The 24,640-nt window shown below is 40.8% G+C and overlaps 1 protein-coding gene across 2 annotated transcripts in view; it reads right to left on the bottom strand.

The window, feature by feature from the left end:
• The window catches only part of CHN2 (chimerin 2), a 321,944-nt gene that overhangs the window by 130,904 nt on the left and 166,400 nt on the right, over positions 1-24,640 (bottom strand). The gene's annotated exons all lie outside the window — the stretch shown is intronic.

Here is a 24,640-nt window from a genome sequence, read left to right as displayed (position 1 = left end):
TAAGCTGGAATCAAGATTGCTGGGAGAAATATCAACAACATCAGATATGTATGCTACCACTCGAATGGCAGAAAGTGAAGAGGAGCTAAAGAGCGTCTCGATGAGGGTGAAAGAGGAGATGCAAAAGCTAGCTTAAAACTCAACATTCAAAAAAACTAGATTATGGCATCCGGTCCCATCTTCATGGCAAATAAAAGGGGGAAAAGTAGAAGCAGTGACAGATTTTCTTTTCTTGGGCTCCAAAATCACTGTGGCCAGTGACTGCAGCCATGAAATTAAGACACTTGCTCCTTGGAAGGAAAGCTATGACAAACCTTGACAGTGTATTAAAAAGCAGAGACATCACCTTGCTGACAAAAATCTGTCTAGTCAAAGCTATGGTTTTTTCAGTAGTCATCTACGGATGTGAGAGTAGAACCATAAAGATGGCTGAATGCCAAAGAATTGATGCTTTGGATGCCAAAGAATTGGAGCTGGAGAAGACTCTTGAGAGTCCCTTGTACAGCAAGGAGATCAAACCAGTCAATTCTAAAGGAAATCAACCCTGAATATTCATTGGAAGGACTGATGCTGAAGCTGAAGCTCCAATACTTTGGCCACCTGATGTAAAGAGCCAACTCATTGGAAAAGACCTGATGCTGGGAAGACTGAGGGCAGAGGAGAAGGGGATGCAGAAGATGAGATGGTTGCATAGCATCACCGACTCAATGGACATGAATTTGAGCAAATTCCAGGTGACAGTGGAGGAGAGAGGAGCCTGGTGTGCTGCAGTCCACGGGTCGTAAAGAGCTGGACATGACTTACTGGCTGAACAACGACTGGGTAATAGTCCCCCTAGGAGGGCAGTATTTGCCGCTGACATCACTGTTGATCAGAACACATTTGGAATTCCTTTTCTGGAACTCACCTTAAGAATTGTTACCCTTTCTCTTGAATATCCTAACAGCTTCATCTCTCAAAGTGTGGTCTGGTCATTCAAAACAGTAGTTTTAGGATGCATGTTAAAGATTGCAGATTCCTGATCCCTTTCTAAGAACTGAATCAGAAATACTGAAGGTGGGGCTTTGATGTGCTATTTAATGAAGTCCCCCTGGATGATATTTAAGCATAAACTGAAGTTTCAGAATCACTGGTAAATAGAAACATACATTTGTTTTTTGAGAATGGATTTGAGAGTAGATGTTATAACAAACAGGCGAAAGTTATTCAGAGCTAAATTTAGTATATAGGGTGAGTGATCCAACTAGGAAATCCATTTGAGACAAAAATGAAGCATGGTTTTCTAGTAATAAGATGTGCACTATGACTTGTTCTAAAGGTACTTTAGAAAAGCATTCCCAGGACACTCTGAGCAATGTGAAGCTGGGGGAATAAAAGCACAGCTTCCCAAGATGACTGATTGGAAAGGGACAACACTCATGTAATATATGGTAGAGTAAACTATTTCATGACTTTATATCATATCTCATACATAATTAGTGTCACTACTGACTGTTAAAGACAGTTTTAGTCCTGTCCAGCCCTGTCCACAGGACCCATGCCATATGTTCTAGTACATGTGAAGCCAATGCAAGTGTCATAGCTTCCCACCTCATGGCCTCATCAGCCCAAAACCATCACAGGCTCCAATCAAAGCAAACCATTTACAGTTCTATAAATGCACCCCTAACACATCCATCATTTTTTGGTATGTTCTTACTTTAAGATCCTGAACTTCATTTTAATAAAATAAAGGTGGCTCACAAGATGTTTGAAAGGGCAGGCTCTAGACTCAGACTGCCTGGCTTTAAGGCCATAGCAGTGTGTCCATAAGCAGGTTACTAACTTCTCTGCACCTCAGTTTCCTCATCTTTAAAATGGAGATGGTAACAAAAGTATCTGCCTCATTGTTGTTTTAATAATTAAATGAGTAAATACATGCAACATGCTTGCAACAGTGCCTGGAGTACATAGATATACAATGGATATTAGCTATTATTGGTATCCAGAAGGAGCCTCCTGTGTACCAAAGAAAGGGGCAGGCCCATTATTTTCCATGCTCTTAAAGCTCCTTTTACCGATCTCTGCTGAAAACTTGACATCCCACCGTATTTTAAATCTTAACTTGCTTGTTTCTTCTCTAACTATTCTGTGAGTTTTTTTAAGCAGCCATTTTTGTCTTCATCACCATTGTATTCCTAGAATTTCACCCAATGTCTGGCACAGAGTGAATGCAGGCACCTCTTGTTATCTGAACCTAATCCGTTTCTAAAAATGTGGTGGTCACTGGAGTTTCAAATAACAAGAGTCTACATCCCACTGTTTTAAATGGAAAAAATAATGATTCATTATATCCAAATATATCAATGCATCAGACATTACTAAAATGCTTTAAAATAATTATATAACAATTTAAGAATTTCTGCATAATATGAAATATTTAAACACTAATTATAAAATTGTTTAGCACTTCATAACATAATGACTAGCTATGTTTGTGTGCAGTCCACGGTTAAATTGAACAGGAATTTTACTATCCTTCTACACTGAGCATGTTCTATCATAAATAACGAGACACTACTGCAGATTTGAAAGATATTATCTAAATCAGACCTGAGTTGGTAGTGCCCCAGGGTACCTGGTCTAAACAAATACTGAGGAACTAAACCTTCAGGGGGGAAGTGGGGAGAGTTATGAATATAATGTTCAGTGTGTTTAAACAAGGGGGCTTCCCCCGTGGCTCAGTGGTAAAGAATCTGCCTACAGACGCTGCAGGAGACATGGGTTCGATCCTTGGGTAGGGAAGATTCCCTGGAGGAACACATGGCAACTGACTCCAATATTCTTACCTGCAGAACCCCCATGGACAGAGAAGCCTGGTGGGCTACAGTCCATGGGGTTGCCAGGGGTTGGACATGACTGAAGCGACTTAGCATGCATGTTTAAACGGGAGGCCAATCAGGAGGGCTCTGAGGTCTGAAGGAGCCCCTCTTCCATCATCTAGCTTCCCTGCTGCTCCAAGCTGGGACCTGCGGAGCAGCAGCATTGGCATCACCTTGGAGCCCGTGAGAAATGCAGAATGTGCATTTTGACGGGGAGTCACGTACACATGGAGGTTTAAGAAGCTGTCCCACACAGGAGAACTTGTGATGGCAGGTTTTTAACTGGGAGACTGATTTTGGCCAAAAGCTTTTCTGAGTCATTATAGCAAATATTCAGAGAGTGATTATTCTGAGAGCAAAGGGTGCCTGTACTCATTAAATGTTTGCAGAATGAGACAGAGATTATGAGCACAGAGCCCTGCTGTCAATTCAATTGCTGTGTGACCCTGAGTGGGTTATTAAACTTCTTTGCATCTCATTTCTCCCAATTTTCAATAAAACTAGAGTTATAAAAATATACTATTTTAATAAGGCTGTTCCAAAGATTAGATGAGATAATGCATGTGAAAAACAATGGAACTTGGAACATTGTGGTAACAGGCTAATGCTCATTGAGCGGTTACTCTTTGCCAGGGTTGTTTGGAGTTCATACATGACTGAATGAACACCAACAACAACTCTTTGCCAGGAGCTGTCCTCAGGGTCTCATGTATTTTCTCATTTAAGCCTCCAAACAACCCTGGGAGGGAAGAGAGCCCCTGAACAACTAGCTTCAGGTCACAGATCTAGTAAGCGGCTTAGGACTCAGCACACACACCTTTAACCACTGTACTTCCCATCTTCTCCAGAGCAGATGACAATCAATGTCGATGCCTTCATTGGCTAGCAAAGTTCTACAGTCTAGCTTCAGACTAAATTACCTGAGTTGTCCTTGATTTTTCTTTTGCCAGAACGGAGCACCTTAAAATTCCTTTGGAATGAACTGAATTCTGTCAATGAGTTAACAAATGAGAACTTGGAACAAATTTGCCTAGATGTAGTGACATTTTGGGTCTCTCAAAGATTTCCGTGGGATTTAGAATTAGATGTATTCCAAACTACTTGTTTTGTTTTCCAATTTATTCTTCTAACTTTAAGCAAGAATCTTCAGCATTTTGCAAAGCTTGAAAGAACAGTAGGGTGACAGCTGCATAGTGAGAGACAGGAAGCATAATCCTTAAATGAGTTGGCTTTATAGTCAGATTATCATTGCCTAGATAAACATAAATTCTTTTATATTTAACACAAAGGCATTTAAAGAATATTGTGAGCCCTCTGTAAACAAGGTTTCCAATTATTGAAAAAAAAAACAAAGCTTTTATAATCCCCCAGCAGCTGGTATGTGTTAAGTTTTTGCTTAATAGAAATAATTAAAAAACCCAATTTAGCAACCTCCTACACAGGGCCGCTAGACTGCTAGATTCTCTGAGATACAGATCAAGTGTGGGAGAAAGGTTTTTGATGGGGGGATTTGTACTGGTGATACTGAGGCAATTTCACTCAGGAAAAAATAAATTTGGGTAATTTCCTTCTAATTAGAAATCAAAGATCTCTATGCAAGGGAGAGAAATAAAATGCAGGTACTGAAATTTTACATTCTTTGTGAGAAGATATGCTCAACATCACTAATTATTAGAGAAATGCAAATCAAAACTGCAATGAGCTATCACTGATACCAGTCAGAATGGCCGTCATCAAAAAAATCTACAGATAATAAATGCTGGAGGGTGTGTGGAGGAAAGGGAACTCCTTTACACAGATGGTAGGAATGTTAACTTCTACAGCCACTATGGAAAACAGTATGGAGGGGCCTTAAAAAAGTAAAAATAGAAATATCACACGACCCAGCAATCCTACTCCTAGGCGTATATCCACAGAAAACCATAATTACAAAAGATACTCCAATGTTCACTGCAGCACTATTTACAACAGCCAGGACATGGAAACAATCTAAATGTCCATCGACAGATGAATGGATAAAGAAGATGTGGTACGTATATACAGTGGAACATTACTCAGCCATAAAAAGGAACAAAACTGTGCCATTTGCAGAGATGTGGATGGACCTAGAGACTGTCATACAAAGTGAAGTAAGTCAGAAAGAGAAAAATAAATATCGTATATTAACACATGTATGTAGAAGCTAGAAAAATGGTACAAATGAACCTATTTGCAAAGCAGAAATAGAGACACAGATGGAGAGAACAAATGTATGGACACCAAAGGGGAAAAGAGAGAATGCAATGAATTGAGAAATTGACATATATATGTGTGTGTGTGAATATATATATATATATATGTGACTATGTATAAAATAGATAACTAATGAGAACCTACTGTATAACACAGGGAACTCTACTCAATGTTCTGTGGGGACGAAGAGGGAATATATGCATACGTACAACTGATTCACTTTGCTATACAGCAGAAACACATTGTAAAAGCAACTAAACTTCAATAAAAATTAGCAATTAAAAAAGAAATTTACATTTTGTGGTCAGATCACATAGTATAGAATGAAAATTGAGTAAACTTGCAATCTCCCTTCCTTTTCTTTAGTTTTCCTCATGGAATTACTTTAAACCCTCCAGGATTTTTATGGGGCACTAATGAGGTGCTTTACTTCCTGGCTTGATTAGAGTGTATTATAAAAAAAATCTACCAGCCAGTCTTTCTGTAATAAACCTCCTTAAAAGATTACCAATGGTTTTGTTAAGTTACGTAAGTAACCACAAGTCAGGATCCTTAGAAACTTGCTATAAACATTCTGCTAACTCGTAGATGCACACAATACCAGGTTGGATGCTCAGGACCAAAGTAGTTCGCATTCATTTGGCTTGTTTTCTGTCTTTTCTTTTTTTCCCTATGTTTTCCCACTGATTATGATTTTAAAATATGTGTGCATGTATTCAGTTGCTCAGCTGTTTTCATCTCTTTGAGACCCCTTGGACTGTAGCCTGCCAGGCTCCTCTGTCCATGGGATTTCCCAGGCAAGAATGCTGGAGTGAGTTGCCATTCTCTTATCCAGGGAGTCTTCCTGACTCAGGGATTGAACCCACGTCTCCTGCACTGACAGATCCTTTACCACTGATCTACCTTTTAAAATAAGTGGTAATATTAGAACAAATAAAAAGTAAAAGATTTTTCTTAGACCAGTGGTTCTCAACTGTGGGGGGAAGTGTTTTTATGCCCCAGGGGATATTTGGCCATATCTAGAGACAGTTATGATTGTCAGGAGTAGCAGGAGGATGCTACTGGCGTCCAGCGGGTGGAGAGTCCAGGCATCATGGGAAGCATCCTACAATACACAGGTACACCCAAAACATCTATAATGCTACTTTAAACTAAAAGAACTTTAGACTCAAGTATTCCCAAGGAAGGTTATTAAAACAGTTTCTAAAACTAAAATGCAAATAAGCAACAAATACTTGAAAGACATAAAATGGAGTAAAACAAGGGTAAGAGGGAATACTTGTTTTTGATAATACTGATAAGAGTAGCTTTTAAGAAAAGAGAGAAACACCTCTAGCTACTCAGGGAAATAGCTCAGATAAATGCAAAACTAAACAGACTAACAACTCAATAAGATCAATAAGGGAACCAACCTCCCTCCACCCTTGGAAAAGTTATAAAAAACATGAAAAACACTAAAGAAAAAAATTTAAGACATACTCAAGAATATCCTGCCTCTTGAGAAACCTGTATGCAGGTCATGAAGCAACAGTTAGAACCAGACAAAGAACAATGAACTGGTTCAAAACTGGGAAAGGAGTATGTCAAGGCTGTATATTGTCACCCTGATTATTTAACTTACATGAAGACTACATCATGTGATGAAGCACAGGCTGGAATCAAGATTGCCAGGAGAAATATCAGTAATCTCATATATGCAGATGATACCACCCTAATGGCAAAAAGTGAAGATGACCAAAGAGTCTCTTGATGAAGGTGAAAGTGAAAAGTGAAAAGGCTGGCTTAAAACTCAACATTCAGGAAACAAAGATCATGGCATCCGGTCCCATCACTTCATGGCAAATAGATAGGGAAAAAATGGAAACAGTGGCAGACTTTATTTTCTTGGGCTCCAAAATCACTGTGGATGGTGACTGTAGCCATAAAATTAAAAGACACTTACTGCTTGGAAGAAAAGTTATGACAAACATAGACAGTGTATTAAAAAGCAGAGACATCACTTGGCCGACAAAAGTCCATCCAGTCAAAACTATGGTTTTTCCAGTAGTCACATACGGATGTTAAGAGTTGGAACATAAAGAAGGCTGAGTGCTGAAGAATTGATACTTTTGAACTGTGGCGCTGGAGAAGATGCTTGAGAATCCCTTGGACTGCAAGGAAATCAAACCAGGCAATCCTAAAGGAAATCAACCCTGAATATTTGTTGGGAGGACTGATGCTGAAGCTGAAACTCCAATACTTTGGCCACCTCATGCGAAGAGCCAACTCATTGGAAAAAACCTTGATGCTGGGAAAGATTAAGGACAAGAGGAGAAGAGGGTGACAGAGGATGAGATGGTTGGATGGTATCATGACTCAATGGACATGAGTTTGAGCAAGCTCCGGGAGACTGTGAAGGACAGGGAAGCCTGGCGTGCTGCCGTTCATGTGGTCACAGAGTCAGGCACAACAGAGTGACTGAACAACAACAAGAATATCCATCATGATATGCATACACATGAACTCATTTAAATCCTTTACTCTGTGGGTCTCCATAACTCACAGCATGTTGCTTTGAAACTTTGCCCTGACTCCTGGGTTGGAAACAAAACTTCCCCTCCTTCCTCCTTCCCAACTCCAAAGTCATTAAGTCCTGTTCATTGGACGTAGTTTTTTAATTGCTCTTGAAATGCTCCTGCTTTCTCCCCATGTTCACTGTACTATCTATCCACCTAGACTGCTGAAATTGTCTTTTTACAGGTCTTCTTGTCCACACTTTAATCATCCTCCAATTTATCTTTCACAGTGAGGGCAGAAGGTGTAAATCTCATCTTGTTACTGCAAAGTCTTCACTGGCTTTCCACTGCCATGTGGTCAAAACCACACAGCTTAGTGGGGTCTCCCAGACTATTCTACTTAAAAGTGGAAACTCCGCTCCTTGGCATAACCCATATCTCTGCTCTGGTTCATTTTTTTCCACTACATTTATCATCACCCGATATACTATATATTTTATTTGTGTGCTTTTTGCCAATCTCTCCCATTCAAATAGAAACTACACAAAGGCAGAGATTTTTGTGCTTCGCTAGTTACTGCTGTTCTAGAGTCTGTAAAAGAGCTGGTATACAGTAGCTGCTCAATAAATATTTATTGAATGAATAAATGAATAGTATGCAGAATCTTCCTAACATGGTCTTGCTTGTGTATCTAGAATATGTCCTGTGAACAAAGAATGTCACCTGCCACATCAGTAAACAAAGGATGTTATGCTGGGCTGGAGGAAGCACAAGCTGGAATCAAGATTGCTGGGAGAAATATCAATAACCTCAGATAGGCAGATGACACCACCCTTATGGCAGAAAGTGAAGAAGAACTAAAGAGCCTCTTGATGAAAGTGAAAGAGGAGAGTCAAAAAGTTGGCTTAAAGCTCAACATTCAGAAAACTAAGATCATGGCATCTGGTCCCATCACTTCATGGCAAATAGATGGGGAAACAGTGGAAACAGTGGCTGACTTTATTTTTCTGGGCTCCAAAATCACTGCAGATGGTGATTGCAGCCATGAAATTAAGATGCTTACTCCTTGGAAGGAAAGTTATGACCAACCTAGATAGCATATTAAAAAGCAGAGACATTACTTTGTCAACAAAGGTCCGTCTAGTCAAGGCTATGGTTTTTCCAGTGGTCATGTATGGATGTGAGAGTTGGACTATAAAGAAAGCTGAGCACCCAAGCATTGATGCTTTTGAACTGTGGTGTTGGAGAAGACTCTTGAGAGTCCCTTGGACGGCAAGGAGATCCGATCAGCCAAACCTAAAGGAGATCAGTCCCGGGTGTTCATTGGAAGGACTGATGTTGAAGCTGAAACTCCAATACCTTGGCCAACTGATGCGAAGAGCTGACTCAATGGAAAAGACCCTGATGCTGGGAGGGACTGGGGGCAGGAGGAGAAGGGGATGACAGAGGATGAAATGGTTGGATGGCATCACCGACTCAATGGACAGGGGTTTGGGTGAACTACGGGAGTTGGTGGACAGGGAGGCCTGGCATGCTGTGGTTCATGGGCTCACAAAGAGTCGGACACGATTGAGCGACTGAACTGAACTGATGGTCATCAAGCCATCAACCACTGTAGCCACCCTCACTGTGGTACAATCTGAAGAGAGTCAGGACAGAAAAAGCAGGATACTGGCCCTAGATAGTTAAGGTGCATCTCAAAGGAAATATTGCATTGAGCCCAGACTCTTGCATCTTTCCATACATAGAAAAGTGCTAGCTTCATTAACTTGAGATGTCTGGTTTTTCTTTAATCTTTTAATGTTCCAACTCTTGGCTTTTTTTTTTTTTTTGCCCGAACTCCTATATATCCTGGCTCCTCCCTTACCTCTTCACAATAGTCCGTAGAGCTATCTGAGAGGCTGTCTCTTGGACTTAAGTCCTCAGTCTGTCTTCTGAATAAAACATAATTCTCAACTTTTATGTTGTGGATTTTTTTTCACTCAACAGTTCTTTGCACACACACTCTTGCTCCACCACATCTTCATCCCCCAATTCTTTAAGTTCCTAATATAGAATGCCTTGTAATTTCACAACTTGGTTGTTCATAGACTTTGGCCTTTCTTTGGTTGGGTTGTTTCCTCTGCCTGGAATTCTAATACTTGTTCATTAACCTGTCCATGCCTTAACCTGGCACTGATCTTAATAATAAGAGGTAAGATGCTGCCATCTTGGGAAAATCTTTCCTGGCTAACTCACACCAGTTTAAGTATGGTTTCCTAGTCTCTCTATAAACTTTATAAAGGCCTGAGTTAGGGCCATGATCTTATTAGGACTTAAACTGTTGGCCTTTGCAATCTCTAGATGTGAGCTCCTTGGGGAAAGAGCTCCTGTCTTCTCACCTCTGTTGTCCTAGCAACAAACAGCCTATCTTATATACAGCTCAGCTTCCATCGAAGTAATACATTATTTGAAAGAAAGCTCTGCTAATGGCCTACATTCCCTTTCTGGACTCACTGAAATTTCAAAAGGGGTCTTCATGGCAACATAGGCAGTATTGATGCCTCACACCTTGGTCCTTTATGCTTCTACACCACAGGACAAAACGTGCTCTCCCTCCAGTTTTCTGAATCTCCAAAGAGTAAAGAATGACGCCTAGGGAACAACCATGGCTTGTTGTCAGTGATTCTGCTCATCAAGTTCCTGCACATTCTCAGGCCAAGGGGTGAATGTGTGAACCAACATAAGCTGCTCAGATGCTCTGAGCCTGGAGAATGCAAGTTGAGGAGAAACTATTAAGAGAAATGGTTAGAGTTGATTCACACGAATGGCAGAGCCTAACAGCTACAACAAAAATATTTGCTAATAGGCATTAAGAACTCACTATGTGCCAAGAATTGTTCTAATCACTTTCATCATGTATATTAACCCATTCAATGCTCATGACTACCCCATAGGTAAAATCCATCACACCCATTTCCAAAAGGCAAACTGAAATATAGAGAAGCAGGATATAAAAGCAGGCTATCACATCCTGAGGCTTGGGGCCCAACGACACACTTCACTGCCCAGAGGTGCATCCGTCTTGTTTCCTTGGTCCCTGAAGATGTCCTGATTCACAGATCCTTCCCAAAGCCCCTTGTTTAGCTCCTTTTTTTTCCATTCAGGGAATTTCTTCATATCTTTCCAATCCTTTTCTTCATCACCCCTCCTACTTTTTCCCTCTAAATTTAGCCAGTTTTGATTCCGTTGCTCACAACAGAATCCTAAATGATATTCCCATTACATCCCAGTCTCAAGGGCTGGAGCCAAGGTGGCTGTGAGGTTAACAAAGCTCCACAGGAAATTCTGATACACACCGAGGATGGGAAACAATGACTTTCCAACGATGATCCCAAACACGGAAAGAATTAACACTTTCCTAGGACTTCTACATGGATTTTGATCCACTCTCACAGTAGCCTTCGAAGAGCCCCCAAAGCCTAACCGTGGCCATTGCTCTCCTCTAACCAGCCCAGATCATCCGCCCAGAAGCTCGCTTTGACCCACTCTTCCCTGCTGCTGCGTCTCTGACACTGATTCCCTGGCTCTACGTGTGGGCTCTCAACACCCACTTTCAGCCCCGCTTGTATGGACAATGCAACTGGATGTATTGCTTAACTCTGCTCTTACCTGGGGCTTGGTACTCATATTCTGCCATCCTGAAGCCACAGCTCCAGGAATAATAACTTTCCTCCACTGGCCAGCTTGGCTGGCCAGCCTCCGACCAGGGCAGGAAAATCAAATGTAAAGGGTTTACATGTTTATCCTCCTGATAACTTCCTACAGACAGGCACTTTATTTTAAAAAATACCTTAAAGGTGAGTCCGAGTCTAGGATTCCATCATGGACAGATATTTCATCTTGATATCTAATCTCATGCCCCTCTTGCTTCAAATATACTCTTCCCCTTTCTTTGGTCTTCAGGGCAGATAAGAACCTGAGAATATTCTCCCAAGAAGCAGGTTTCCACTACTAGAAACCACCTGATTGCCTATTCTTCCTCACACTAAATAATCCTTGTTCTTTGAATCTTTCCCAACAGATCCTACTCTCCAATCCTTAATTCATCTTCATTATTCTCCTTGGAACTCTCTTTAAATTCTCCACATACCTCTTAGGCTCAAAGAGCTTGAAGTATGCAATTGAACTGAATTAAATCAAGGGAAAATTAATGCTGCCGATAAATTTCTAGGAGGCAAAAAAGATCGGGTGAGTACGCTCATTTAATTCCTCATTCCTGTTAGCAAATTCCTTCCTTCAAAGCCTAATGGTATTTGGGTTATGTGGTACTATATGTACTTTGGAAAAGGCAAAGAATGTCCATCAGTCTTATTCTTTTTCCCAGAAGTAGTTTTTTTAACTTTCTCCTCCTAGAAATAAAAAATTCAAATGTATTCAATCCAAGTATTCAATTGAATATGTTCAAACTGATGGATAAAATTAATCTGCCTGCAGAAAAAGGGAACATAATTTGGGAGATGGTAGAAATTAAAGATTATTTGGCAAAACATTCTCAATATTGTTTGTATTATAGCCTTCCTCTGAAACTTTTTTACACATATTTTTCTTTCCTAATGATCTCTTCCCAGCAAAATTTCAGTACTACAGATAGACTGTATATCTGCCTCTGTTCTGTATGTTTATCTGTGCTTCATAGATTGAAATAGTAAAAATTTTTATGTGCCCTCTCAAGAACCACCCCCCATCTTGGGCCTGATACTGCCTCCATTGAGAACTCATTGTCTGGTGACATCCTCATGGCTTTCAGAATGCTTCTACATGTATTCTTCTACTAGGAAGGTGGACTATGTATTAATATCTTTGCCTCCTTCTTATAGATGAGAACACTGTGGTTTGGAGTGATAAGTTAATTTGCTCCCAGTGCTACCCAGGGCTAGCAGCAGATTTGAGGTTGAAACCCAGCTGCAGCTTTCAGGTCCAGTATTCATTTTGCTATATGGTGATGATGCCATAAAATCTAAAAGCCTTTCCTCAATTATTTAAAAAAATTACTTAATTCAGCACTTCTGAAAAACAGCACTTCTGAAATTTCCCCCAAACAATTCCCAATATGGTAATAAGTAAGAGTGAAAGTGTTTTATTCATGTTTGTCCTTGCTTTCAAATTCTTTTTCTGACAAATTATTCCATGTTAAAAATTCTTGAGCTTATGGTGCTTCCAGCAGCTCTGACATTGAGCCACACTCCTGCCTTTCAGGGCTGCGTACCCAAGAGACTTTTTGTTCCCTGGGTCAGAGCTTGCCCGGACATTGCTCTTCTTGCACAAATAAACTTTGTTTTTCTTTCTGACATTTTATTATGAAAATTTTCATATAGACAGAAATGCTGAAAAAAATTAACAGCCAACACCCATATATGCACTATTTAAATTCTATAATATGTCCTATATATATGTGCTTTATGGCATATCTATTTATTCATCCCTATATCCATCCACTAATCCAAATTTGGTGTGTGGGGGGGTGTACTTCATAGTAAGTTGCAGACATAGCACTCTTTCCCCCAAATGGTTTGGGTGGGCCTGAAATTAAAGAAGATGAGCTTAGTTTACATGTTCAGATGATGTTCCCAAATAAAGAGATTGTACACACCTTTTAAATTTCCTGCTTATGGAGTGCTGGGCCACCTTTTTAAACAGGCTACCATTTCTTGACTGGGAATAAGTGGCCCTGAGGAAGCAGGTGAAAGAATAACTTCTTATTGTAACTGCCTGGGCTTCTTTCACCGATATACAAGTGTTGAACATGAAGGTCAAAATGTTTCTCATAATGGCTTAGGGTCAAATCCATCCTAAACTACAGAACTAAAGTTCTTCTTCTGGCTAACACTTATACAAGTGCTTGGGAAATGGTAGGAATTAAAGACCAATACTTCCCACAGATAAATGTCACTGTTCTGAGTGCTTTGCATGTATTAACTCTTCAAAGTTACTTCTAATACAAGACTAGGGGTCAGGAAACTTTTTCTGGCAAGAATAAGATAGTAACTACTTTAGGCTTTGAGGGCCATACAATCTATCTCCAGGACTCAACAAGGAAGCATAAAACCAGTCATAGATAATACATAAAGGAAGGAGCATTGCTGTGTTCTAACAAAACTTTATTTACAAAAATAGCTGGCAGACAATTGTTTGCCAATGGCTATTCTAGACTAACACACATTAGAGTCCATTCTCAAAAATCATTTTCAGGACATCTTATAGTTAGCTCAAAACTCAGGGCATTTGCCAATGCTTCAGATGGCCTTTTTATTTAATGGTGGTCAAATCATCTATTTGTGTTCATGTCCTGCTGTCTCTTACTGCTCAGGGAGGAAAGAATCATTAAGTTTTAATCTATGGCCTACTGATGCCAACTTGAAAAATCAAAGTGAAGGAAGACAGCAAATGGCTGAATTATACTGTTAAACAATCAAAGAATACTGAGACCCTAAGGGACCTGATCTGCATCCTTGAACTGGAAGGTGCTGCCGCACCATCATTAAACACGGACTTTGAGAAGTCATGGAATTTGGAGGATCACAGCAGAGCAAAGGGACAATCAGCAAAGTGTAATTATAGATGCAGTAGAAATACCCAGGGAGATACAAGAACAATTCATCAAACAATTGATGTGTAATTACCCAGGTGGACACAAGGTGCTGGATGGTAACCAACATGCCTTTGTGGGGCTGTGCCAAGGATATTTAATTTCCTCCCGCAGTAGATGGGGGGATGACACTGGCCCTGTAAATAGGAAGAAGAAAGAGATACTATCACGAAAGCAAAGCTTGCTGTTCTTGCCAACAAGACAGGGAGATATGGTATACTGAGAGCTAATTCCAAGACTGTGGCTTGTCAGAGGACACAGCCAAAGATGATTGATTATCAATGGCGCCAATCAAGCTGGGAACAACAAAAGGAGTGGTAGACTGAGGCAAGGAGGCAGGGCCCAGACAGCATCAGCACTGGACTGGCTTTCATTGATAAATGAGTTGCCTACAATTCTGAATTGAGAACTACTCAATGAGCATAGAGTTGATTCACTGAGTGAAGTGACTAGCACTTGGAAAACAGAAATATATTTCAAAGTACTCCTGACATAATGATAATGGATTTATTACTTTTATTAATTCAGAGGTTCACTGAAAGCAAGAGTAAATTTAGCCGGGATTTGTGCACATCTACTAGGTAAGCTTTTGCCAAAGCCTTTGACTGTGTGGATCACAAAAAACTGTGGAAAATTCTTAAAGAGATGGGAATACCAGACCACCTGACCTGCCTCCTGAGAAATCTGTATGCAGGTCAAGAAACAACAGTTAGAACTGGACATGGAACAACAGACTGGTCCAAATAGGGAAAGGAGTACGTCAAGGCTGTATATTGTCAGCCTGTTTATTTAACTTATATGCAGAGTACATCATGAGAAACGCTGGGCTGGAAGAAGCAGAAGCTGGAATCAAGATTGCCAGGAGACATATCAATAACCTCAGATACGCAGATGACACCACCCTTATGGGAGAAAGCAAAGAAGGACTAAGGAGCATCTTGATGAAAGTGAAAGAGGAGAGCGAAAAAGTTGGCTTAAAACTCAACATTCAGAAAACTAAGATCACGGCATCTGGTCCCATCACTTCATGGCAAGTAGATGAGGAAACAATGGAAACAGTGAGAGACTTTATTTTTGGGGGCTCCAATATCACTGCAGATGGTGAGTGCAGCCATGAAATTAAAGACACTTGCTCCTTGGAAGGAAAGTTATGACAGCCTATTAAAAACCAGAGACATTACTTTGTCAGCAAAGGTTCGTCTAGTCAAAGCTAGAGTTTTTCCAGTAGTCATGGAGTTGCAAAGAGTCAGACACAACTGAGCAACTGAACTGAACTGAACAAGGTAAGGAAAACATCAAAGAAGAGCTGGAGTTCATAAGAATGTATACTGAATATGGGTGAACACGAGTACAAATCACCTGACTGGAACTGAATTGGAACATTTTTGTTAATTAGTCGTACAAACATAAGACTGAGAAGAATAGCTTGTTAGGAGAGGAATGGTGGATGTAGAAAAGCAGGTTAAATTAAGCACTGACCATTCCCCTACAAAGATTCATACTTGGCCCCAGCAACATACGAGGGCATGGGAAAGCTAGACATAGCAAAGAAGAAAGGCAAAGGCAAAATGTTTTTAACGAATGGAAAATAACATCAAGGAGGAAGTACATCTAGAAAAGAAAAGGCAGCCATGGGATGACTTGGCACTGACTTTTAAATTCATGAAAAGTCTAGTCCAATGCTGGGCAAACAGTAAACATCATCAGGAGAGAAAGTATCTTGATTCTTCTATCTATTCCAGGGTACAGGGGAAGCAGCATGAAACAGAAAGCAGAGAGAGTGACTCATTTGAAAAAATGCACACACCCCAGTATTTCTGGCAGTGCTGTTTACAATAGCTGACCCATGGGAACAACCTGAATGTCTACTGACTGATGAATGGATAAAGAAGATATGGTACATACATAACTGGAAGGTACTTAGCCATAAAAAGAATGAAATGATGCCACTGCAGCAACATGGATGGACCTAGAGATTATCATTTTAAATACTAAGTGAAGTAAGTCAAAAAGATAAAGGCAAATACCGTATGATACTACTTATATATGGAATCTAAAACAATGATTAAAATGAACTTATTTACAAAACAGAAACTGACTCACAGATATAGAAATAAAGCTACGTGACCTAAGGGGAAAGCAAGGGAGGAATAAATTAGAAGCTTGGGATTAACAGAGGCACACTACTATATATAAAATAGATAAACAACAAGGATTTACTGTATAGCACAAGAACTATATTCAATATCTTTTAATGACCTATAATGGAAAAGACTCTGAAAAAGAATATATATATATTATATATTTGTAAAATGGAATAACTTGGCTATACACCAGAAACTAACACAACATTATAAATCAACTATACTTCAATTAAAAACAGAAAAGAAAGTAGAGGAAGTGAGAACAATGGCTCCGGCAGCAGTCCTCACACTTGAGCGAACATCAGGATGACCAGCAGGGTTTGTTAAGACCCAGATCGTTGGTCTGGGGTGGGCCAGAAGAATCTGCATTTCTGACAGGTTCCCTGGTGATGCTGCTGCTACTGCTGGCCTTGGGACCACACTTTGAGAATCCCTGGGTTAGAAGCCAAGTCCTGGATTTGGACCATCTGAGACTGACTGGCTCTGCCCTTCCTGTGCTCTCTGCCTCATTTCCTCTTGTAAAATGAGATAGATAACAATCGCATGGCACTGTTATGAGAAATTACGTATATGAAACTCTTTAACCCAGCACTGGGTGTCCAGTAAGTCACTCATATGTGTTAGCACTCATTACTATGGAAAGATGGACAGCAGTAAATTATTAGGCAATATCCTTTACAGTCACCACAGCCAAATCTGCACGGTCTGAGACGTGTTTTTCTTTTCCATGTGTTTTTCTTTTTTTTTTTCCCCCCAAACATCTCACTGCTTGGTTAGCCAGACCACACTACTCTAGGAAACATGGCTTGCTCGGGACAAAGTGTAACTGCCTTTATGAGCATTATTTCTCAGTTAATGTTTAACCAGATGAGTCAAATGTGAAGCATGTCTTTAAAATCTCACTTGTGCATCCATTGCTATGTACCTACCCCAGACAGTCCTGGCCACACCTGAAATTTTGATGGACCTGACCTCTGAGTCACAGAGCAGACATACCGTCTAGATAGCTGTTGGTATGGGGGCATTTGCTCTCTGGGTGAGTAAGGTTGGTCGGAAAAAAACCTCATAACCACCATGCCCTCAGTCTGGACCACACCTCTCCTGCCCCTATCTGTGAGTGATGGTATCTTGGGTCACAGCTATCACAGACTAACTGGAGATGACAGAATCTATGTCATCATCCTGTCAGTTATCCCTTTATAAAAAACAAAACAAAACACTAACTACACAGTGTGGGCTTCCTAGGTGGTGCTAGTGGTAAAAGAACCTGCCTGCTAGTGAAGGAGATCTAAGATGTGCGTTTAATCCTGGGTCGGGAAAATTCCCTGGAGGAGGACGAGGCAACCCACTCCAGTATCCTTGCCTGGAGAATCCCAGGGACAGAGGAGCCTGGTGGGCTACAGTCCATGGGGTCGCAAAGAGTCGGATACAAATGAAGTGACTCAGCACTCACGCACACAGTGTAGTGATTCCCCTCTGGTAGCAGCTTCTCAGGGTCACCCTGATGGCTCAGCAGTGAAGAACCTGCCTGCAGTGCAGATGCAGGTTTGAGCCCTCAGTGGGGAAGATCCCCTGGAGAAGGAAGTGGCAATCCACTCCAGTATTCTGGTCTGGGAAATCCCATGGACAGAGAAGCCTAGCCGGCTAGAGTCCATGGGGTTGCAAAAGAGTTGGACATGACTGAAGGACTAAAACAAGTAACTACTTAAGAAAGGTTACAAGTTATCAACCACTGTTAACTCTTCTTCATTTTCCTTATCCTGTTTTAAGGGGAAAAAAGCTTCCACTTTTGCCTCAGTTCATACCCACCTTACATGGATATTCCTTGGCAGCCCTCTCCAGTTTAGTCATCTGTCCCTGGACTCAGAACTCCTGAGCCTCTAAATTCTATAGCGACTTGTCCTCAAGAGCCCTTATCCTCTGCTCACGCCATCACCTTGGAAATGAATAAATATTTTCTAGGTGCAAATATGCAAAGTCTATGCCCTATTAGAAGAAATTCAAAATATTCCAAAGAGAGTAAATTTGGAGGGAAGGTCATGTATTTTGGTAGATAGCATCACTTGCTAATAAAAATAAGTCTTTTATTTAAAGAAGTGCAAACTCTTGGTTCTAACTTTCAAAAATAATAAAACTCGTATGTCTAAAAAATTTTAAAACATTAGTTTTATGAGAAGGTTTTCCCCTTTTACAACAGTGGGTCTACAAGCCAAGCAAGCCTAGCTCAGGATAAAATCACATCAAGCAAAAAGCCTTACTGTGTTAGGGAGATGAAAGTCTGAAAGGACTAATGTCTGAAAGGAATAATGATGGCAAGAGCCCTTTATTCTAGGTTGTGTCAATATTAAGGAGGAAAAAAGAGACTCGTGGAGAAAGTCTAGGATGAAAAAAAGAGAAATATTTCTGACCAGGGAAGGAATAGCCTTCTGATTACTACACATAAAGCCAATTAAAAGGTAATGGAATTGGTTTTTGTTTGTGGCTTATAGAATCAATCTTATTAAAGACATAGCTTATCTTGATGTCTTGAATCAGTAGACTTTTCTTGTTCCCTCTGATGCACATTTGCTCAAAAACACTTATTTTCAATGAATAGAAAAAGAAAGCGGGGAGAATAGTAGAATATTAGAAAACCTCTCTGAGTTTATTTTAAATCTGTGATTTGAAATGTACTGGGTTAGTTGAGAATGATACAGCCAATCAATATGACTGGTTAAGATCTTCCAGACATGCCCAAGACAAGATAAATACCTAAAGCTACAAGACTGTGAGACTGTGAAATCTAGTTATGGTGAATCAAAAATTTTAAAGTTTAATGATGAAATGCTTTTGCGGGCTTAAAAGAACAGTTTTTACAAATAAAGTAGAAGAGATTAAATGTGTAACTATTTACAAACACTAAAAACTAGAGAAAATGCACAGAAAAGGAGAAGGGGCACAAAAGGTAATATTTAAAAACTGAATACAAATCACTAGGAGGTAAAATATGGGATTACTGCTAAACATTTAAGATAGATCACTGTCCTCCATATTTGGCTTACCTTCTGGTAATCAAGAAAAAAAAAACTGGTTCTGATCATAAATGCTAGAAACCTCAGTTCTAGAATTCACTATCGCATTAAAATATTTTTTCCAAAATAGACTATTCTGTGGTAAGGGAGAGGGGGAGTAAAGCTGCATAAAAATGGAGAACAATTTGAAATGATAGTATGTAATTTATTTCCCTTTTTTGAAATTGCCTTTTAGGCTCCCATATTCACTACACTACAGCAGTTTAAAAAAAAAAAGAATGACACAAGACACCAAATCATTTACAGTCACAAAAGAATTTCTACATATTTTGTATTCTTCATGTAATTCCAGAGGAACTTGACTTGACTTTAGTCATACAAGTAAATCTTAACACTTTGGCCTTTTGGAAAGGTCAAAAAGAAATTTAGAATGTTCCAGGAAAAAAATATTAGTCCGTGCTTATGTAAGAACCTTAACGACAGCCAAAAGTCCAACTGACTCCCCTAATAACAGCATTGAGTAAATCTGATATGCTATTAGTAATAGTCTGAGAGTTCTAAATTCCTTAAGTTAGTAGTCTCTTTTTTTCATCATTTTATCATATATTTATTGACTGCCCACTGCTGCTTGGCTCTGGGCTCAATACTAGGGAAGTACCCATGATTAAGATTAGTGATGTCCCTGGTGTTTGTATTCTTCTGAAAGAGATGTACAGACAACAAGGAAACAGTTAAATATGATCAAAAGTGTACTACAGATTGTATTAACTATATAAACAACACAAACAGGGTGATGTGAGAGAGAAGATCTGTCGGTATGAATTCTTAGGGGGTTCAAGGAGGGCTTTAGTTATTAGGTAAAGTTTGATTTGAAATCTGGACATGTAGAAAACTCAAGGACAAGAATTTCAGGCAAAGGGCAAATGCAAAGGCCCTGTGGTAGGGAAACTGGTCTGTTTGATGGACAGGAGCAAGAACTAATGGGGCTGCAAGGCAGTGCACTCAGAGAATGGTGGTACAGACAGGACTGTGAGGAAGGCAGGAGCCACACCAGGGCTCATAGGCAGGGTGAGAAGTCTTCCTTTTAAGAGTGAAGGGAAGCTGTTGGGTTTATATCTAACAGCGATGGTTTGGGCTCCGGTTTGAAGAATGGTGTGTATGTTTGTGCGTCTATCTGTGTACCAGGAGGAGTGCCAACAGTGGAAGCAGGTCTATCTGTGTGCCAGGAGGAGTGCCAACAGTGGAAGCAGGTCTATCTGTGTACCAGGAAGAGTGCCAACAGTGGAAGCAGGTCTATCTGTGTACCAGGAGGAGTGCCGAAGCAGGGATGTGAAGCTGGAGGCTGCTGAGTGGCAATAGTCCAGGTAAGAGGGATTTCTCTGGTGGTCCAATGGCTTAGACTCTGTGCTCCCAATGCAGCGGGCTGGGGTTTGACCCCTGATCAGGGAACTAGATCCCACATGCCACAACTAAGAGTCTGCAAACTGCAGCTTAGACCCAGTGCAGTCAAATGAATAGATTTTAAAAATAATCCAGGTAAGAAACGATGATGAGCCAAACCACAGGGCAGTCCTGGCGACAGAGAACAGTGACAAATGCCAAATATATTTGGAGGCAAAATCGAAGTTTGCTACGAGACAAACAGGCATCCAGGTCTCTGAAGTTAGGTGCCATTTAATGGAGTAGGGTCCAAGGACAAAGTTGTTCTTTGTCCTTGTTCAAAGTTCTCCTTTGACCATTAGACTAGAGATGGGCTGTAGAACATTTACCTGAAAAGATCAAGTAGGCAGATGGAGCGAGGTGTTTGGAGCCCACAGGAGAGGTCTCAGGTAGAGACACACATTTGAGAGTCAATATTCTGCACAATTCCTGGCAGACCACCCAGGTAACCGCTTGGTAATTAATAAATGCTTAGGAGATGACTGGTTGACAATTGACAGAAAGGGGAAGTGAAATTTTGCATCCTGGAAGATGTTTTGAGTCTCCTGGCATGGAACACTCACAATTATGCTGGTAGAGAAGGCCAGGTACTGGGCTGCTCAATAAATATTAATTTACTGCAATAAATCTCAAGAAAGCAACGGAGTGTGATTTCAGAAACTAAACCTTACCCAACTCAATCGGTGCCACAGCTGTCGTTCAGTTTGTACTCTGTCCCTCATCCTCAGTGTCTTTTTACCTTGAGGCTTAATCCCTGACCCAGGCACCTTGCTTTGTTCTTGATCACTGCCTTTCTTGCCTTCACATCCAGCAAATACTGTCCTTGCTCTATGTCCCTAACGACTCTCTCAGAACTTGCTCTTCACAGATTTATGAATCTGCCAGGAGTCAACACCGAGTATGCTTGACGCACAGATCCCACTTAGAACACCCTGCAAAGTGGCTGTTTGCCCTGGGGGTAGACCTTAATCCCTCGGAGAGAGTAGGTGCTTGGCTCTAACTCAAGTAGCTGGAAAGTGGTAGAACAAGGATTGCAGACAAGTTCAGGTGACTCTGCAGCCAGGCTCCCCTTCCTGGGTTTGCAAAGCTCATCGGCTTTCGCCTGCTGAATCAGTCTGTACCCTTGATCTGCTCCTTCTCAACAAAGTCCACTAGGTGGTCAGTGTTCATCGAGAGCCACCAAGCATGAAAGTCAGGTAGGCCTGTGTCTGTACCCTTGAACAAGAGTGTTCCATGACTTGGTAACTGCAGGCTCACTTGGTGCTCTAATGTGGAATTTATTGCATTCACTCAGTGGGAGGACCCAGACCTGAGAGAGACCCACAGCCTGGGAGGTTATTAGTCTTCAGAGAAACAAAAGAGATGGAGTGTGTTGGAGCAACACGGCTGGGGTGACTTGCCAGGGACAAGGTGGCTGACAGGAGCAGGGTTTTCAAAAGAAACAGCTTTTATGGCTTTATGTAAATGTGTTAATGAGGCTTCAGTCTCTCTGGCCACACACTCAAGCTAAAAGGCTCTCTGTCTTCATTAGGCACGTCCCCTGAGCACACAGGTGTACTGCAAGGCACAGAGCGGTCTGCTCAGGCATCCTCTGCAGCAGAAGCAATGGTTTCACCAGCATCCAAGAGGGGCCTTCACTCGGAGGAGGCCGAGTCCTGGGAGACTGAGCACTGTGTGCAGGAATTATTTGCACGGAAGGACAAAGGGCCCTGAAGCTACGCTGGCACTCATCTCAGCAGCACCTGTTGCTCCAGCACACTCGGCCCTTTATCGCCCGACACCTGCCTGACTAGATGGGCCCCGTGCCCCCTGCTGAGGAAACAGAGCCGATGAACGTCCATTTTGCATTAGGTTTCCTGGCAGAAACGAGATATGGAATTCCTAGGGGCAGAGTTACCTAGGAATCCAGCATCCACCAGACATAACTTATTAATGAATCAGACTGACAAATGTCAAAAGGTGAAAAGCTTGATTTAGAAGAGAGAAGGAAGAAAACAGCTGCACGTGAGCCATATCCTTCAGTCATAGCAGATGGCAGTGGCTTGTGGCTTGTGGCACACAGTTCTGCCATGCTAAGGCCTCTGAGGCACTCCCTTCCGATGCAAGTGTGACATTAAAGAGACAGGCAGTGGACCCTCGGCCCACTGGATGTCTGAAGAGTTTCAGCAGAACTCTGTGAAGAGCCTTCATGAAGCTAATCTGAATCCACCCATCTCCACTGCTAACATCCTACCTGGATGACAGGATGATGGACATGATTCCAAGATTTTGAGAAACAAAGAAGTGCTTGGACTCTTTCTTTCATTCTATTCTCTCTCTCTTTCTCTCTTTTATACCCCACTACACAGATAATATCTTAAATATACCTTTAATTATGTACAATTAATAAAACACTCAAGATACCAATAGCCAAGTTCTTTGCTGTATTCCCAACACCTAGATGAAAATCAGAACAGAGTAGGCTCCCTCTATATTATATATAATACACATATATAAAATAAATGAACAAATGAACATTAACTATCTCCTTGGATTACAAATTCTGGTGCCAGACTTTGCCAGTAGACTTTTTATTAATAACTAGGAAGAGATTGTGGGCATCCCCAGTGGCTCAGTGGGTAAAGAATCTGCCTACAATGCTGGAGACACAGGAGACTAGGGTTCAATCCCTGGGTCACGAAGATCTCCTAGAGGAGGGCATAGCAACCAATTCCAGTATTCTTGCCTGGAGAATTCCATGGACAGAGGAACCTGGCAGGCTACAGTCCAAAGGGTCACAAAGAGTCGGTGCAACTGACAGAGTGAGGAAGAGACCTGTTGAATTCTAATTTCACAAACATTCTTTTCATAGAGACATTTAAAGTTCTCTAACTCCCTATACATGGCTATACTTTTTTCTGATGGCAAAATACTAACTGTAAAGCAGGTTTGGAGGAATTTTTAATAACTTGTTTCTTAATGCCCACCCATAATACCATAATTAAAACTTCTCATTAAAAATTTTGTTATTTATCCCAATCTTTTCTTATTTGGATATTATTGAAAAACCAAGGGACATCAGTCAGCAGAGTAAGTGACAGACAAGACCATACCACCAAATAAAGATCTGACCTCATTCTGAATTTTTCCTTTCAGATCAAATATTTTCTCCTCCCAAGTGATATTCCTGGGATGAGAATGTTCACTCTATTAAAATTCAGGCTACTTGATGAACTTCAGTGCCCTTCCACAGAAGTAAAATTTCCCATAGAAGCATTTATGAGACAGTAGTTAAATTGGCTCTGGTTGTGGGTACATATGTACCCTTATGTCTTTGAGACAGATTCAAAACCAGATCTAGTCAGTCTGCCAGAAAGTCCTGATGTCAAGGATGAATCTCAAGGTTACTGGAATTAAAGAGTCTTTCCCCCTGATCAGGCAGATGTGATGCTTTAAAAGAAATCTGCTACTCTGTATTTAAGCAAAATCATACTAACAAAAACAAGCAAGGACCCATAGATCTTTGTTTGAAGGATTTGTCTGGCTATTAAAGCAACTGGTCAGCATAAAACCAGAAAACAGCTTTCATCTTGCCTTTCCAATCTTGCTGGCATCCCAGATGATAAGAGAACTGACAAGGTAAAGGCGGGCCAGGGAATGCTCTATGGCTAGGAAGCATTTTTATGAGTCAATATATTTTTAAGCTTATCTCCAAGAATAAAAACCCAGTCACTCTTCTCAGGGATTTTTTTTTTTAATATGACAAAGCATAGAGGTTTGCTAAATATGCGTGTTGAGAGTCCAGATATTTATCATTCTCTGCATTTTCTCTGCTGGAAGCATTTTATAA

This window comes from Odocoileus virginianus, chromosome 1 (assembly GCF_023699985.2).
Source record: "Odocoileus virginianus isolate 20LAN1187 ecotype Illinois chromosome 1, Ovbor_1.2, whole genome shotgun sequence".
In the NCBI taxonomy this organism is placed as follows: Eukaryota; Metazoa; Chordata; class Mammalia; order Artiodactyla; family Cervidae; genus Odocoileus; species Odocoileus virginianus.
Note: the sequence above shows the minus strand (reverse complement) of the source record. Positions and strands in the feature narration are given on the sequence as shown.